The sequence below is a fragment of the Gadus morhua genome, chromosome 10 (assembly GCF_902167405.1).
Source record: "Gadus morhua chromosome 10, gadMor3.0, whole genome shotgun sequence".
In the NCBI taxonomy this organism is placed as follows: Eukaryota; Metazoa; Chordata; class Actinopteri; order Gadiformes; family Gadidae; genus Gadus; species Gadus morhua.
This window is the reverse complement of record NC_044057.1, coordinates 12,495,938-12,514,755: the sequence shown is the minus strand read 5'-3', so window position 1 is coordinate 12,514,755 and position 18,818 is coordinate 12,495,938. Positions and strand designations below refer to the sequence as shown.

The 18,818-nt window shown below is 48.7% G+C and overlaps 1 long non-coding RNA gene across 1 annotated transcript; it reads left to right on the top strand.

Annotated features, from left to right (window-relative positions):
* The first annotated feature begins 27 nt into the window (after window positions 1-27).
* On the top strand, window positions 28-12,170 carry LOC115552871 (uncharacterized). The gene is made up of 3 exons (XR_003978388.1): window positions 28-340; window positions 10,885-11,187; window positions 11,581-12,170. It is a non-coding gene; the product is annotated as an uncharacterized LOC115552871 (long non-coding RNA).
* The last annotated feature ends 6,648 nt before the right edge of the window (window positions 12,171-18,818 follow it).

Here is an 18,818-nt window from a genome sequence, read left to right as displayed (position 1 = left end):
ATCGTATATATGACTGCTACAGTAGCCTACCACGTATGATCCAAGAGGGTTGGCACAGAGTGTTGTCTGTGGACGCCATTTGAAAATATAGGCAGTGTAAGCACTGGAGAATCTAATTATTTCTTTGCAAAACCTAATTAGGCATTAAAAAAGGTTAACGCCAGCCGCCTGAAACGTTTTTGTTTAATAATCCCATTACTGACGGCTCATCATGTATAAAATGGGGCAGGAGGCGGAAGCCAACTTTCACTTGTTAAAGAGAATCCCTGAGAAATAGTCGCAGAGTTTGGAAACCATCGTGTTGGGAAGCAGCGCGTAATGACAGAAGGTCGTCAGAGATGTGAGTATCCTCTCTATTTCAGTGTCCTCTCTATCTTCCGCGTGGCTCTCCGCTCCACTGCTCACCAGCAGAAGAAACATCTGATCCACGGTCAGGAACACAATGTGGATTTCGGTGCTTTGGTGAAATGATGTGAACGGGAGTGTTCGTTAAGAGAAGCTCGTCACGTCGTGACGAGAGAATTCCTTGAGGACCTTTCGGCCGTCTGGAGCCCCTCTCCGCGGGGGGCCAGACCCAGGAAGGCTCAAAAAGTCTCACTTTCACGCGTTTAAACCTTCTGCGTTCAGTCGCGTTTTGCTGCGGGCATCAGTGAGGTTTGGTCACATTTATTAATTTAACTTATCCGCCAAGTTTTTTTACATTAATCATTGATCATAATGTCACGACTCAAAATAAAGAATAAAAATAGGCCTTTAAAAAACGACCCTCTAATAAAATACAAAATAATACAATAAATACATTAAATAAATAACTCACATCATAAATCAGAGCGCCAGGCTGTTATAATAATCATGAAGATGGTTATTCTCGTTATTTAGAGGGTCATGTCGTGGTTTTTATTTGTCACGTTTATCTGCAACATCTTTTATATGAATCATAACGGCCAGACTTAAAATAAAGAATAAAAATAGGCCATTAAAAATTCCAATTCTCCTCGACTTCAACCCCTCGCCGACCGAACCTCTTCAACGCTATATTCTCTATACGGAGAGAGTAGGCCTATAGAGCCTGGTTCCCCGGAGACAGACGGGGACCGGCCGCTGGTTCCGGGGGCCACGGCGGTGGTCTCGGGGCGGGCAAGCCGCTGGTCCTGGGGGGCCACGGTGGTGGTCCCGAGGGGCGAAGCCGGTGGTTCCGGGGGGCGCAGCGGCTCCAGACGGGCTAGAGGACCCAGAATCGCCCCGTCCGCCCGCTTAAAAGCCAAACCCAAAGAAACCGCTTCACGTTCCCCAAACAGTTCGACTGGACTGTAATAGGCTATATTATAATTTGGATGTATTTTACATTACATATCTATTCACCTAATGGACACCGAACTACACGCGCGGATCATTTATCCACGACAGGATCTCTCCAATGACCCCCGTCGGCCTCAGAGAGACCGCATGGAGACCGTCCGGTCCTCAATTCATCATCTCTCAACTGAATTTTGTTCTACACCGTCTTTTATTATTATTAGGCTATTATTATTATTATTATTATTATTATTATTATTATTATTATTATTATTATTATTATTATTAATAAGAGTAACCTATTATACTAGCCTATATTATAACTTTATAATCTTATAAATGTCTTATAGCTTTCCATTCTTCTTATTCAGAAGCAACAGGCGCACCGCCTGTTGCATCCGAAAAAGAATTAAAGATGATGGTTGAACAATATTTAGTTTTAGTAATTTTATTATTGATCGAAATGATAAGAATTGCATTAGCCTGGTCTCGCGCGGGCAGGTAGACCCCGCTCCTCCAACCAGCATGGTCTCACCTAGGGAGCTCTAACGGCGCTTATTCGCTTGACATAGGACTAATAAATAATAAGAAGAATAAGAATCTGGAGGAAATGTCGGCCATCGACGTACACAATGAAATAAAATAAACAAAATAGAAATACTTGAAATATTGGCCTCACAATGATATTAGTAAACCATATATCCTACATTTAAGATGATGATATAGGCTATATTATTATAATTATGACATCAAATAATATTTGTTGCATAATAATACCAACAAGGCTAATACTATTCCGATTTATTTTATTTTCTGGTGTGGTTAATAATGTTAATAATTGTATTGTCATTATATATATATAATCTATATAATCACAGGATTCATATAGCTTACATTTATACATAGGCCTATATATTATTAAATATTATTATATATTCTAAGGCTTATTGACACAAATATTGTTATTTTCAGTAATGTATTTAAGGTTCATTCTAAGAATGTAAACCCAGTTGTGGGTCCGCCTGGTTTGACTCAGATCAGAGGATGAGGGAGTGTCGGCCTTTTGGGTCGAGTCCCGCTAACCGGGTTACCCTGAACCAGTCCACTCTCCTGTTTACACATGGGCAGTGGACTGGTTCCTCCTCCGTCCTCTGAAAGCGTGTTTGTTTGCGGCTGAATGGGGTCTGAAGGGATTGATTCGGGATTGTCTCAACAAATGGTTTGGGCGTTCCGTCATCGGTCACAGCACGGCCGGCCTGTCGCGGAATCACAGGATTCATCAGATAGTTCAAACACGACCTTTTGGAGCCTCGAACAATACACTGCAACACCGCGCCGTTTATAGAGACGCACAAAGCCCTATAATGACACAATCAATTAGAGACACAATCATCACAGCCGTTTATGCACACGTTTATTTACACACACACATTTATTCATACACAAACAGTTACACGCACGCACACATTTATTAAAACACACACATTTATTAACACACACACAAACGCACACACGCACGCACACCCTCACACACACACACACACACACACACACACACACACACACACACACACACACACACACACACACACACACACACACACACACACACACATTTATTTACACAAACACATTTCCACAATAACCTTTTTAAACATTCAGGCTCGAGGAAATGTTTATGCTCGACAATCATGAAATATATAATATAGTACGATTCACAAAGACAATATAGGCCTAATATAGAATTTAAGTATAGGCTCATGACGACCATAAAATATAGACAATAAAATATATTATGAGCATAAATATTAGCTGTAATATAGACTGATGACTGTAATAATATATTGATCATCCTGCGAATACAATAAAATAGACTCATGACAAGACAACAATTATGAATAAACAAAAAAAGAAACAATTATATATTTTTAAAGACTCGACTCATGGCTTGTGTAAATTATAAATTATAAATATAGACTACGGACTAAATTGAATGAAAAGTATACTTATATCTAAACCTTAACCTTTTATTTATTTATTCTATTTTCCTGGTGAATTCTTCGCGTTAAAACAAATCCGTGGGAGGCAGAGACTCAAGACGGCAGAGAAAGAATTCATAGATCTCCTCTAGAGAAGGACATAGGATCTAAGGACACTGAGGGTCTAAGGGCACTTAGGATATATGGGCACTAGGGTATAAGGACACTTAGGGTATAAGGACACTTAGGATCTATGGACACTTAGGGTATAAGGACACTTAGGGTCTAGAGAAGGAAGTAGGGTCTAAGGACACTTAGGATCTAGAGAACGAAGTAGAGTCTATGGACACTTAGGATCTAGAGAAGGACTTAGGGCCTAAGGACACTTAGGGTCTAAGGACACTTAGTATCTAGAGAAGGACACTTAGGATCTAAGGACACTGAGGATCTAGAGAAGGACACCTCTCCTGAGGCTCCAGACCGGGTGGTCAAAGTGGGGGTCCCTCAGGGACCCCTAGACCCTGAGGGGTGCCGCAGTAGAACGAGCTAATAAATATAACCCCGTAGGGTTCGTTGTTTTATTTCCTAATACGTGATTGGCCTCTTTCCTTGTTGAACTTAAACCACAGCTGCCTTATTGTGGAGTTTAGTTAAAGCATTACCGTTAATGGGGTCTGTGTCTGAGTCTCTGGTCCCCACGACGGATAATGGCGCCACTCATGAGGTCCGAGCCCCTCATGGGGTCGTGACCGTTTGGGAAACCGCTCCGGGCCACAACACGTCGGGGCAGAGGGGACTGGAACAATGTTTAAACAATAACCACGAAATATAGCCGCGGTTAGCCGGCGAGATTTAGCGTTATTAGCTTAGACCAAGCTATAGTAAGCTAACAATAGCCTTACGCTGAGATAAGATGTTCTTTATTCATCCCCCCTTATTGGTGTTCAGAGAGAATATTCGAAAGCATCTAAGAGAGTCAACAGCTACTTACTCCTATACAATTCTTAGCATCCAGGCCTTTGTTACAAAGCATTATCAATCTATCATGTAAACATGTGTGAGATACGAGTTATAGTCCCACAGACACCAACAGTGCACTGTGTTGCTATAGCATAGCCTTCTACCTTAAGCTAGCCTGTAGCCTAGCCTAGCCTAGACGTGGCCTTGCCACTGCTATTTGTGTCCAGGTCTATATTTATTATGCAGACTAGCCCACTTAAAGTGTTTGATTAATCAAATATTTGTTGCAATGATATCCCACTCAAAAAGTAATAACAACACATTAACTCTCCAGTTTGAGTGTGTAGAGTGTTAAGTCCTACACTCTAATAATGTCAGATAACCCCGCTGTTATTCAGTCGATGAAATCTCTGATTTCACCCTAATCTGCATCATCTGTAGTATCTACATATGACTATGTATATGCATCTGCATAGTGCATCTCTATTTACATATCATTTGTGAAGCCTACTTTTAACCAGGCAAATAGTCGAGCTAATCCAACATCTCAGCGATCATCTTTCATCCGAGATAATGTTTGAGGCCCACCGGCCTTCATGACACGACATAGAGTACCAAACCCAGACAAAGAGCGAGTTACCAGAGGTTATAAACTATCTCCTTGTTGTTATGAAGTGTGGCCCTAACTCTCAGAGGTGTTGACACTGTAAGGCTGGGAACCCCCCCCCCCCCCCCCCCTCTCTGCTGTACTGCTGCATTAGGCTTTAATCCCAATTTAATTAATTCAATATTGACAGATTAAAAAGCGCCACAGTCACACCTTGCCGGCGGACGCTGCGCTCCCATTGGCCGGTGGGCCGGGGGGCGGTCCCCCGGTCCTGTTATTGCTTATCAAACACGATCCGCAGGTGAATTAATCAGGTGGGGGGGGCAACACGCACATCCTCTGGCGGTAACGGATGGCTGCACAATGTGACGTTATTATTTCCCGTCATTTCAGGAAACAAATTGAACATTTATTGTATATATATTAAAAATTATACAGTAGTCTAGGGGGGCTGCTGTCGCTTTTATTGCCGAGCGGTGAGGGAGGGTGGGGGGGGGGGGGTCTCCCGGGAGCCATCCCGGCTTGTTACCCGGAACACCACTCGCAAAATACCCAGAACCCCCAAATTGATTCACAAACAAATTCATAACTCTGGGATTCAAGCAATTTTAGCCGTGTTTTCCTCTCCCTGGCTTTGAGACGTGGCTTTCAGAGGAGGGATGGGGCCCTGCTCTGAAAGCCTCATCCCGGGACTCTCCGTAAGGGTTCCGGGTCTGTCTTTCTGTCCATAAGGGTTCAGGTTCAGGGTCTGTCTGTCTGGGTCCCGGGTCTGTCCCCCAGGGTTCTGGATCTGTACTTCAGGGCTCAGGGTGTGTCTGTCCAGGTTCAGGGTTCTGGGTCTGTCTGTCCATCCAGGTTCTGGGTCTGTCTGTCCTTCAGGGTTCTGGGTCTGTCTGTCCTGCAGGGTTCTGGGTCTGTCTGTCCATCAGGGTTCAGGACAGGGTTCCGGGTTCGAGTCCCGTTCACTTCCCACTCTGTGATGCTCCACATTATGCGTCGTCCTGGGGGTAAAACATCCACTCCTCCGGCCTGTGGGGGCTCCACAAACACGCCGGGCGTCCCCCACAATGCAGACATTGTCCGGGGGTCTGGAAATAGCGAGCGGCCTGACTGGCGGGTCCGGCGGTCCAGACGCCGGGAGAGACCGGGCTTTGTCTCTCCGGGGAGATGAATGAGGCGTGTCACACACATGATTGGTTTGCACTATTAAATTGTCAAAAAGGAAGGATTTCTCTAATAGCGCCTTTTGGTCCAGAAGTATGGAGTTCAGAGGGGGGGTCTGGTAGGGGGGGCGAGGGGGGGGGGACGGGGGGGGGCGACGCCATGCTGGGACGCTCCGCTGTGGTCCGGCCAAAGGTCAACCCCAGTTCTCATGGGACCAGTTAGACCAGACCAGTAGAGACCAGTAGACCAGTAGAAATCGGACCAGTAGAGACCGGTAGTCCAAACCAGTACAGATCAGTAGAGACCAGACCATTAGAGACCAGACCAGTAAGACTAGACCAGTAGAGACAATGAGATACCAGTAGAGGGAAGACCATTAGAGACCAGTAGAAACATGGACAGACCAGACTAGTAGACAGCAGACCAGTGGAGACGAGTGGAGATCTTTAGAGACCAGAGGAGACAAGGAGAGACCAGACCAGTAGAGAACATTAGAGACTCTCAGAGTGCAGTAGAGAGAAGACAGACTGGAGTCTGGAGACCGGACCAGAGACTGAGAGAGAAAGGAGACTAGAACTGTAGAGACAGAGACCAGGGTGACCGGTAAAAAACAGTGAGACCAGTAGGGAGACCAGTAGACCAGAAATGCCATCAGAGCCCAGAAGCTCCCAGTTCGGACCCCAGAGGACCAGTAGAGGGGTCTGAGCAGATGTCTTCAGGGGACGGGATCATAAATTCAACTCGCGCATTCCTGGCGACGCAATTCCAATGAGGTCGGAATGGATTTTACGCGTTTTACGCATCGTATTTGTAACCGTTCGTTTAATTCTTATTTGATGACGTCAGATGTCAGATCGTGCGTTAACCTGAATAAAAGAAGAACTCCCGCGTGATGCGCAATGCCCGTCCGCGCACCGCCCTGACCTGGCTCCGTTGGTTTATGGTGACCGTTAACAGCTCATCCATGTTGACTCCGCCACTCGCACCCTTTGTCCCCATTGTGCGCCCGCCCCTCACGTGAAGATTTATGCATTTTTGATATCAAATTCCTTCTGTCATCCAGACCGCTCTCTTGTTGACTTTTCTTGACCCGATGACACGACCCCCCCTCCCCAAACTTTCCCATCTTCACTGCTCCCCCCATCCCCCCTCCTCTCTCTCTCTCTCTCTCTCTCTCTCTCTCTCTCTCTCTCTCTCTCTCTCTCTCTGTTTGCTCAGCGCTTGAACTTCGGAGCGACGTGTCCCCGTCCTGTACTCTGAACCCGGTACCTAACCCCCCCCCCCCCCGCGCGCCCGCCCAGCGTGCTAATTAGTTCAACAAACGCTCGCCCCTGACTTCACGGCCCGCGCGCTGAGGAGGTTTTGTTCGCGCTCAGCTGCCGCTCAGCGAAAACTTTAGCTCCTCGCGCTGACCCGAGCGACCAGGGGCTCCGCGCGACCCTGTCCGGAGTCACCCCCACCCTCACGAGGGCAAAGGCCACCGGCCGAGGGCCCCGGGAATGGCACCACCAGCTGCTCGCGGTGACACCGGCTACAATGGCGTGCGGTGAGCAATCGTTCTGCGGCTTGTCAGCACGCGGACAATGTTGTTGCGCCAATATTTATTTACTGTCAGAGACCCGCTACGAGCCGCACAGCGGAGAACCGCAGCAGCAACATCAACACCAACAGTGGCCTCCAAGGCTACCCCGGCCGACGACGGCCAAGTCCCGCGATACTTCCGAATGGAGGGCGCGCCAGGGGCAGAGCGCTCTATTCAGTATCGCGGGACTTGGCCGACGTGGGGCCGTTTAGCCGCACCGGGATGGACGCTAATTGCGGGGCTGCAGTCCCACTGTGGCCCGGGGGCCCGTCAGCGGGTAATTGACAAGGCCGTGTCTGTCTGGCAGCAGCTGGCTCCCGCCCGGAGGACTTGGGCTGAAACGCAGTTAGCGGGAGATTTATGGAGGCCCCCCGGGCGACGCGGGTTAAGTAATATCGCCTGGTTCCTCTGCGCGCCGGTGTTTAATAAGAGGAGCGCGCGTCGATTAGGGCGGACAGGTGACTCCACTGTTGACGTTATGAATCACAGCCCAACAAGGCGAGCTGAGACGACCCCCCTCCCCCCCCCCCATCCCACACTCGTCCCATACAACTACCCCCCTATCGTGCTATACACCCCCCCCCCCCCCCCCCCCCAGCCTTCCCATCCCCCAGTTCCAGGATACACAGAAATATGTTTGGTGTTTTTGTCAAAACAAACGCGAGAGTGTTTTACCAATAGTACGGACCAATAGTACGGTTTCGCACACACACGCACACGCACAACGCACACGAACACACCTGTACGCACACTGGCATAGAAGCACATGCACGAACACACGCACACACACACACACACACACACAAACGCACACACACGCACACACATACGCAACGCACACAGATACAGACATATACACACAGCTAACGGTAGGCTATATATACTATATGCTTTATCCTGCTTCTATGCACGCACAAGCGAATACGCACACGCGAACACGCATGCACGCGCTATCACGCACGCGCACTGGGAAGCCGCTGTTTCCCAGTGGCTGTAAAGAAACGCTTTCTGCTCCTTTTGAACCCAATCGGCGGTTTCTCTCCGCGGCGCTTTTCTCCCGCGCGCCCCTTTCTCCTCGCGACACAATGGGACACTGCAGCACCCTGCCGTTCGCGCGCGGTCGGGGTTCTGCGGCACTGTGTTCCGCGTCTTTGGATTTCATCAATCAAAATGACGGAGGTTTTCCATAAAAATGCTGAATTCGGGTCTGGGACCGAGAAGGTAGAAGCTCGGAGCTGTCCCCCCCCCTCCCCCCCGATGATAAATGGCGCCCTTTGATGCGCCAAGAGAGACATATACGTGCCGCGCGCACTGGGAACCAACACACATCCGGGAGGAATGCGGCGCGAGTGACAGAGGGTCCTTTAACGGCATCTGACGTCACCTAATCGATGCGTGTGATCAGGGGGATACCTGCAGGTGATGCAAGGTCTAACTGCGGGCCTTGAACGGGTGTGTGTCTCTCTGTCTCTCACTCTCTCTCTCTCTCTCTCTCTCTCTCTCACAAACTCACTCTCATTCTATACATCTGTCTCACTCGCTCTCTCTCAAACTGACTATCACTCATTCTACATATCTCTCATTCTATATATATCTCTCATTCTATATCTCTCTCTCATTCTCTCTCTCTCATTTTTTCTCCCTCTCTCTCAAACTCACTCTCACTCTCTCATTCTGTCTCACTCACTCTCACTCAAACAGACTCTCAAACAACAGACTCTCTCATTCTCTCTCTCTCTCTCTCTCTCTCTCTCTCTCTCTCTCTCTCTCTCTCTCTCTCTCTCTCTCTCTCTCTCTCTCTCTCTCTCTCTCTCTCTCTCTCTCTCTCTCTCATTCTCTCTCTCAAATTCACTCTCACTCTCTCATTCTATATGTCTGGCACTCACACTCTCAAACTGACTGTCTCTCAATCTGATGTTATTTATAATTTCTCTCTCTCTCTCTCTCTCTCTCTCTCTCTCTCTCTCTCTCTCTCTCTCTCTCTCTCTCTCTCTCTCTCTCTCTCTCTCTCTCTCTCTCTCTCTCTCTCTCTCTCTCTCTCTCTCTCTCTCTCTATATATATATATATATATATATAGATAAGTCGGCCTATATGTGAATATCTCTCTCGCACTATTATATTTATATTAGAATATATAATATATAATAATATATTATATATTTTTTATAATTATAATATACCTACCTTTGTATACACATAAAGGTACAGTTATATTATAAAAGTGGGGCTGCAGTAGTTATTATAATCACAGCACGAAGCGTCGTGATCCCAACCGAGGTTTCTCAGCACTTCAGTCATTCAGACCAAAGTGATCGAGGCGTGATTGAGGGAATCCGAGGTTTTTTAATCAAACGCGGAGCAGCGAGACGAATTTATGAATCATAAATCCGTCCTCTGGTCCCCAACGTGAGCTTTCCTTAAGCGGCCTCGGAGTGCTGGCTAATCATCCCGTATTGACGCGGTGTCCGCCCGGGGTCAGGGGTCAACTGGCAGATTAATGGTACCGGGGCTCTTTGATAACCGCTCGCGGTGATTACAGCGCTGCTAATTGGCCCCCGGACGCGGGGAGCTCCGAGGGTCTCGAGCGTTTGTCGGGATTGAAGAATTGTTTAATTTCAGCGGCCTGCAAAGCCGCGGTGTTTCCTGAGGTGAGGGCCTGTAATAAAGCTCTAATTGACGGGCGCGGCCCCACTCCCCGCCCCGCCGCGGTATCTTTATTGCGGGCGGGAGGACGGAGGCTGTAATCGGATTGCGGGATTCCTCCCGGAGCGGAGCGCGAGGAGAGAAATCGTTATTAAAAAAGTTAAGGGCAGCGCGCGAGGCGACATGCCGTCGAGGTTGGATGAAAAACACAAAGTGATGTCAGAGGCACATTTTCACCTCGTCTCTACGCATCTCTGCCGCGTCTCCAAGCTAGATTACTTTCTCACCGGTCTGAACTCTGAGGTAGGCCTACCCCCCCCCGTTGTGTTGTTGGGCCTCATAATACGGTGTTTTTTAAACACACGCTATAATCATCATCTAGTGTGTGTGTGTGTGTGTGTGTGTGTGTGTGTGTGTGTGTGTGTGTGTGTGTGTGTGTGTGTGTGTGTGTGTGTGTGTGTGCGTGTGTGCGTGCGCGCGTTTGTGTACACTCGCTTGCGTGTGTGTTTGTGGTTGTGTGGGCGTACGCGTTGCGCGTGCGCGCGCGTGAGTCCGCGCGCGGTGTACCCACCAGTGAGACGTCAGTCAAAGTAGCCTGGCCGCCACGGTAACACATCTCACTCTTCCTCCCCCGTCTCTCTCCCTTCTATAGCTTCCTGGAAGCCTGTGATTGGCCGGCTGTCTGGGCTGGCGGATGATTGATGACGGCGAGGGCAAGGGCGCGCTCCGACAGAAGAAAGGCGCATACAGGCTCCATAGAGCCGCTATGAAGGGCCCGCTCCTCCACCTCCTCCACCTCTTCCTCCACCTCCTCCACCCCCACCCGACCCATGGCTACAGGAGGGGGGGGGGGGGATGGGGAGAGGTGTGTGTGTGTGTGTGTGTGGGGGGGGGGGGGGGTCTGTTACTTGGCTAATCCGTTTAGCCATTGAGCTAGCAGCCGTCTGATGGAGGGGTAAGTGCAGCGACGGATGTCTATGTGTGTGTGTGTGTGTGTGTGTGTGGGGGGGGGGGGGGGGGGGGGAGAGAGAGAGAGAGAGAGAGAGAGAGAGAGAGAGAGAGAGAGAGAGAGAGAGAGAGAGAGAGAGAGAGAGAGAGAGAGAGAGAGAGAAATTATAAATAACATCAGATACATTTAATAATCTAAATTATTGATGTTAACGATCAGCATACTGTATTGATTAGTGGTTAGTGAAATTAACAAAGAATAAGCAAAGACCTCGATATATATTTATATCTATATATAGATATAGATGATCTATCTATAGATATAAATATAGATATAGATATAAATATAGATATAGGTTAAAGTGCATGAGTGCATGATTACAGTTTTCTTTCACTCTAGTCTGTAACAGGTGCACCACGCATGCGCAGAAGGAGATGACCCCGGCTCACCGAGAGCCGCCGGGCTGGCCAGACATCAACGCTGTGCGGCCGGACGGCTGGAGTCCGGCCCCGACCCCCGGCTCACAGCGGCGCTCAATGGCACAATTAGCCGGCAATCTGCTCCGAGCGGCGGGGACACGGAGCCCCGCGGGCCGCTCGGCTGGAGCTGGCCGGCCGGGGCGCGGGGGCAGCGGGGGCGCTGGCCCGCCGCGACCCACTCACCGCAGAGCGGGGGACAAAGAGTGAGCTGTTATGAAGCCTGCTTAACCATTCACCGATCAATCAACACCGTTTCCTTTTTTACACAATAACTGTGCTGGAGATGACTGCAATATTCATTTTGGAACAAAAAGAGCTTTCTCCCGTTTAGTTCTCCATGGAGGAAATAGTATGGATGGATTTTTACTGTATAGTGGCCTGATTTGAATAATCATGGATAAATGATGTCTGTAAAATACGATGATAAATGTAATAACATTTATATTGTTTATATAAAATGTGTCAATTTTTTAAAATGATAATAATCTGATAATAAACAATAAACAGAAATTGAAAGAATTTATCTTGGAATTTGCTGTCTGTTCGTTTATTAATATACAGGCTATATTTGAGTTCATGATTGTATTATAATCATTATTAATATTATTAATATTATTTAGGCTACTATACTGCACATTTAATCTGCATATTAAATGTATTTCCACACGAAACACAAGAGAACTGAATCGACGGGAATAATAGTGATATCACAAATATAATTCAAATATGTTTACTAAGAATACTGTATCATAAATACTATATAACTGTAAAACTATCGTTTCCTCTGCTGTGAAAACGGAGAATGAACCAACATTTGTACTGTTGTTTTAGAAACAGTGTTTTACTAAATAGCTTCACATGCTCTCGCTATCAACCATCCCTGATTACATCAACTATCCCTGATTACAAGGCAGCGTCCAATCACAGCCCGCTAATGAAACACAGCGGGGGTGAATGCATGGGGTCTCCTAACCAGGTTCCAGGGGCCTTAACGATCATATCTGAGTCGTAATCAAGCGATAGGAACCCATTCTACCTCTCCAGGTGTGGTGGTGACAGTCGTCTAAACGTGGTCTTGTTATCGTATTTATAATAAAATAACAGTGGTCTGTTTCAATTGGAATAATACAATGACGACCATAACAACCAGCTAGCCTACAGATGCTAACCACTGGATTAACATTCAGCTATTTAATGCTAACAGTCCAGAGTCAACGGCTGCTCCTGCTTCTTGCAGCTTTTGGGCTAGAAGCTAACCGCCAACTTTCTCAGCTTACAGCCTGATGCCAGAGGCTAACGGCTAGCACCTAATGGGCTAGCAGCTAACCGCAGACGTTCCCAATCAACTGCCCCAGGCCAGAGGCTAACGGCTAGCAGCTAACCGCTAACATTCTCAGCTAACTGCCCAGCCAGAGGCTAACGGCTAGCAGCTTAGCGGCCGGCGCTGGGGTGAGCGCGAGGCCAACCGCAGAGCTGTTGTCGGACCGGGGAGCGTAACGATAATCTGATCGGCCGGGTATAGGAGGCCGGGCCGCGGCGGATGTTACAACATCACAACATGGAGTCAGGGCGCCCTCTCTCTCTCTCTCTCTCTCTCTCTCTCTGATGCTGATGTTGTGAGTCCGGGTCTGGAGGCTGGTCTTGTGATGCCAGGTGTAGGGGGTCCTGGTCTTGTACAATCTGGGTCTAGGGGGTCCAGAGAGGCTTGTCTTGTAGGGTCTGGGTCTAGGGGGTCCTGGTATTGTAGAGTCTGGGTCTAGGGGGTCCTGAGAGGCTTGTCTTGTAGGGTCTGGGTCTAGGGGGTCCTGGTCTTGTAGATTCTGGGTCTAGGGGTCCTGAGAGGCTTGTCTTGTAGGGTCTGGGTCTAGGGGGTCCTGGTTTTGTAGGGTCTGGGTCTAGGGGGTCCTGAGAGGCTTGTCTTGTGGGTCTAGGTCTGTAGGCTGGTCTTATAGAGTCCGGGTCCAGGCCCTAGTCCCAGCGTTATGGGCCTGGGTCTAGAGGGTCCTGGGAGGCTGGTCATGTGGGTTACGGTCTTGAGGCTGTGGCCCTGGTGAGCAGCAGGCGGCCCCCTATAGCAGCCGGTCGGGGGGCCCCTCAGAGGCGGATAATTGAATTCCGAGCCCTGATTGGATTCTCCTGCTGCCACTCTGAAGTATGACTCCCAGCTACCATACTTAACCCTCCTGGCCCACACACACACACACTCACACACACACACACACACACACACACACACACACACACACACACACACACACACACACACACACACACACACAGACACACACACACACACACACACAGACAAACACAGACACACACAGATGCACACAAACACACACACACACACACACACACACACAGACACACACACACAGAGACTCACACAAAAAACAAACACACACACACACAAATATAGACATGGATAGATTCACACACACAGACACACAAACACACACACACACACTCCATGTTGGCCTGCGTTCTTGTTTTTCTGTGCTTGTCTGATCGGGTAAAAGTGGTCATTCCTCACCATCTGCTCTCTCTCTCTCCTCACCTCACACAGCCTCGCACGCCCATCACACATTACCCCAGAGTCTCCTGTTCCCTGGTTCCCCTCCGCTCAGGTTCTGGATCAATGCTTTGACCCGGAGGAGGGTTAGAGGGCGGTTAGAGGCTGGTTAGTGGTTGGTTATACCGGTTTGAGCCGGAGGCTGGTTAGAGGCTGGTTACACCGGTTTTAACCAGAAGTTGGTTAGAGGTTGGTTCGAGGCTAGTTAGAGGTTGGTAAGAGGTCGTTTAGAGGCTGGTTAGTGGTTGGTTATACCGGTTTGATCTGGAGGCTGGTTAGAGGCTGGTTATACCGGTTTTAACCAGAGGTTGGTTAGAGGTTGGTTAGAGGCTAGTTAGAGGTTGGTTAGAGGTCGTTTAGAGGCTGGTTAGTGCAGGTTACACCGGTTTGAACCGGAGATGGTTAAAGGCTGGTTTTACCGTTTTTTAACCAGAGGTTGGTCAGAGGCTAGTTAGAGGTTGGTTAGAGGCTAGTTAGAGGTTGTTTAGAGGCGGGTTAGAGGTTGGTTAGACTGGTTCTGCTCCGACTGAGCCTTGGTACACTAACATCAGATTCAGAAAGAGATTTATCATAAATTTAGATTGAGATATATTAACAAAGGTGAGCAGGTATTATGTTTAATAACTTATTTAATAATATTTGATAACCGATGCAATAAAATGTCATAACTTATATAATATTATTTAATAACTGAAATAAAAATATATCATAACCTATACAATCATGTTTAATGACCTATTTAATCATATTGAATAACATATTTTACTAAAACCTGATTTAATCATATTTAATAACATGTGTAGTTCTATTTAATAACCTGTGTAATCATATTTCATAACCTATATAATCATATATATAATCATATTTAATAACCCATATAATTATATTGAATAACCTGTATAATCATAATAATCGATAATCATATTTAATGATGGATATAATCATATTTAATGACCAATATAATCATATTTAATAACCTATGTAATAATATTTTATAACCTATCTGAACATATTTTATAACCTATCATATTTAATAACCAATTTAATGACCTATGTAATCTTATTTAATATCCTATATAATCATATTTAATAACCTATTAAATAACCTATATAATCATATGTAATAACCTTCATATTGGGTCCTGAAGGAGCCGGTATATAAAGTCAACACACACCCCGGTCCCGGACTGGTTCGGGACTTCACTGCACCGCTGTCCCCATGGCAACGCTCCTCCGTAACCGGGGCAACGTGCCGTCGTCACGGGGCCGGGCCCGGCCGGGCCGCGGCGGACCAGATGAATGTTAGTGTCGGCGCAGGCAGAGACATGCGTGATGCGATTATCCTCTATTGCTTCCTGTAACGCAGACGGTCTCTTCTGAACAATAAGCAGCAACCGGCGGCCGCGACTTATTGTCCCCCGCTAAAACCAGATCCACTTCAGGAGCGCAGCGCAGTGTACGCTCTGTAGAATAAACTCAAATCCTATTTTTGTGGGAAATTATCAATACATCTTGGAGAGGGAGAGAGAGACAGAGGAGAGCGGAGTACAAGGGAAGACCGGACAGACAGGGGGAGGAGGAGAAGGAGGAGAGGAGGAGGAGGAGGAAGAGGTGGAGATGAGGAGAGGGGGAGGAGGTGAGGGGGGGGGAGGAGGAGGAGGAGGAGGAGGAAGAGGTGGAGATGAGGAGAGGGGGAAGAGGTGAGGGGAAGGAGGAGAGGAGGAGGAGGAGGAGGAGGAGGAAGAGAGGGAGGAGGAGGAGAGGAGGAGGAGAGGGAGGAGGAGGAGGAGGGGGAGGGGGAGGGGGAGGAGGAGGAGGAGGAGGAGGGGGAGGAGAGGGAGGGGGAGGAGGAGGAGGAAGAGGTGGAGATGAGGAGAGGGGGAGGAGGTGAGGGGAAGGACGAAAGGAGGAGGAGGAGGAGGAGGAGAGGAGGTGGAGTGGGAGGAGGAGGAGAGGGAGGAGGAGGTGGAGGAGGAGAGGGAGGAGAGGAGGTGGAGGAGGAGGAGGAGGGGGAGGAGAGGGAGGAGAGGAGGAGGAGGGGGAGAAGATGAAAGATGAGGAGGGTTTCACGGAGAGAGTTTCACGTGATGTCTGAGCCGTTTTATTGACAGGCGGGTCTGATAAACCACAGCTCCGGCAGAAAACAAACAGACTCCATCTTGTGTGCCATTAATACTCAGCAGGACGGATGTTTCCAAAAGTGGAGAGAGGAGAGAGGAGAGAGGAGAGACGAGAGTACATATGTGAACCAATAATCATAGGAGGGATATTACTGCCCTCCAACAACACGCGATAACCCTGAGATTAGATTCTCCCAGCTGGAGTCTTCCTTCCTGCCAGGTTAGACATTAGCCTGACATGTTGTGTTTCGCTAAGCGACAAAGCATTTAAATAAACAAGATGAGCAGAAGGAGGGAGTGCTACATGAGGACACACCTGGGAACTGAACAGGTGAGATGTACTCCTGATGGACTTCACCACTCCACAAGTTTATCAGGAAGCCTTTGAAATCACCAACACCAACACCTGACCCCCAGCCTCAGTCATAAATCCCGTTATATAACTATCTATATAACTATCTCTCACTCCATCTATCCATCCCGCTATCTGTCTATCTTTCTTTCTATCCATCCCTACCTCTCTCTCTGTCTGTCTCTCTGTCTGCCTGTCCGTCCCTCCATCCCTTCATCCCCTCCCTCCTCCTCCCCCTCCCTCCTCCTCCTCCTCCTCCTCCTCCTCCTCCTCCTCCTCCTCCTCCTCTCCAGAGCCACTCTTCATAGTGATTCGATTAGCTCGAAGGCAGGGCATTAAGGAGGACATTTCTCCTTAACCACCTGCTCCTGCCCCACCTCCTCCTGCTCCTCCGTCCAATTTTACACCATCAATCTTTCAGCATTCCCCCCCCCCCCACACACACACACACACACACACTCATCACCTCCTCCTCTCCCCCAGCCCCTAAAAGCCCCGGACTGGTCTATGGAGGGGGGCATGGGGGGGTCAGGTCCCTGGGACCCCCCCCCCCCCCCCCCCCCCCCGGCGGGGCTCTGGGAGCGGGTGGTGGGGGAGGGAGCCTGGGTTGGGTGGGAGTCTCTGTGGGGGGTGAGGCCATTCTGTGGTTGACTGGAGCCTCACAGAGTTTAGAAACACACAACAACACACACACACACACACACACACACACACACACACACACACACACACACACACACACACACACACACACACACACACACACACACACACACACACACACACACACACACACAAACACACACACACTCTCTACTGTGACCGCGCTACCGGCCCTAACCCGAACTCTATCTGTTCTGAGATTCGTTGTAATGTGAGGAGACTTGGATGAGCGCTCGTCTCTTGATCAGTTCAGAGCCGCTGGCCTCGTGGTGTTTGTTGTGATGTGGAGAGTCTGATCTCTCGCTCTGCTGGACCCACGGCCAAGAGAGACGGCATCGCCGACAGGTCTGGAGGAAGGAGGTGAGGGGGGTCTACTCCAAGGGAGGCCTGGTCTGGCCCTAGGCTAGTCTAGCAGGTTTTGGTCTATGGTTAGTCTAGTAGGGTCTAGTCTGGTAGGGTCTGAGTGTAGCCCAGTAGGGTCTGAGTCTAGCCCGGGTCCAGTATAGACCGGTCAGGTCGATGGTAACTGAATGGCCAACTGAGTCTCTGTCCTGCTGGTATTGACCGGCCAGTCAATACCAGTAGGAGAGGGAAACACAGGACCAGCTGGGGGCCTGCTGTGTGTGTGTGTGTGTGTGTGTGTGTGTGTGTGTGTGTGTGTGTGTGTGTGTGTGTGTGTGTGTGTGTGTGTGTGTGTGTGTGTGTGTGTGTGTGGGTGGGTGGGTGGGTGGGTGCGTGCGTGCGTGCGTGCGTGCGTGCGTGCGTGCGTGCGTGCGTTGCGTGCGTGCGTGTGTGTGCGTGTGCGTGTGTGTCAGGATGTATACTTGGTATGCATGGGGATTCATGTCATAGTACCACAATCCCGACACACACACACACACTCACACACAGAAACACACACACACTCACACACACAGAGTAGGCGAGGATACCTTAACTCAACTCTTCAGAATAGTTCTTACCACTCGCTAACACTGCTAGTGATGCCAATGGTACTAACAATGCAAACATTGCCAATGTTGCTAAGGATGCTAACAGTGCTAATGATGCTAACACTGCCAACAATAATAACAGTGATAACTTTGCTAATATTGCAAATGGGGTAAACAGTGCTAATGGAGCTAATGATGCATAATGGCATTTAGGTACCATTCTGCACACAGACAGAGACACACACACACACACACACACACACACACACACACACACACACACACACACACACACACACACACACACACACACACACACACACACACACGCATGCACGCTCTGCAAGGACCATGCAAACACGCACACACTCACAGATGCACACGCACCCACACACACACACACACACACACACACACACACACACACACACACACACACACACACACACACACACACACACACACACACACACACACACACACACACACACACACATGTTGTGCACAAAGTGAGGGACA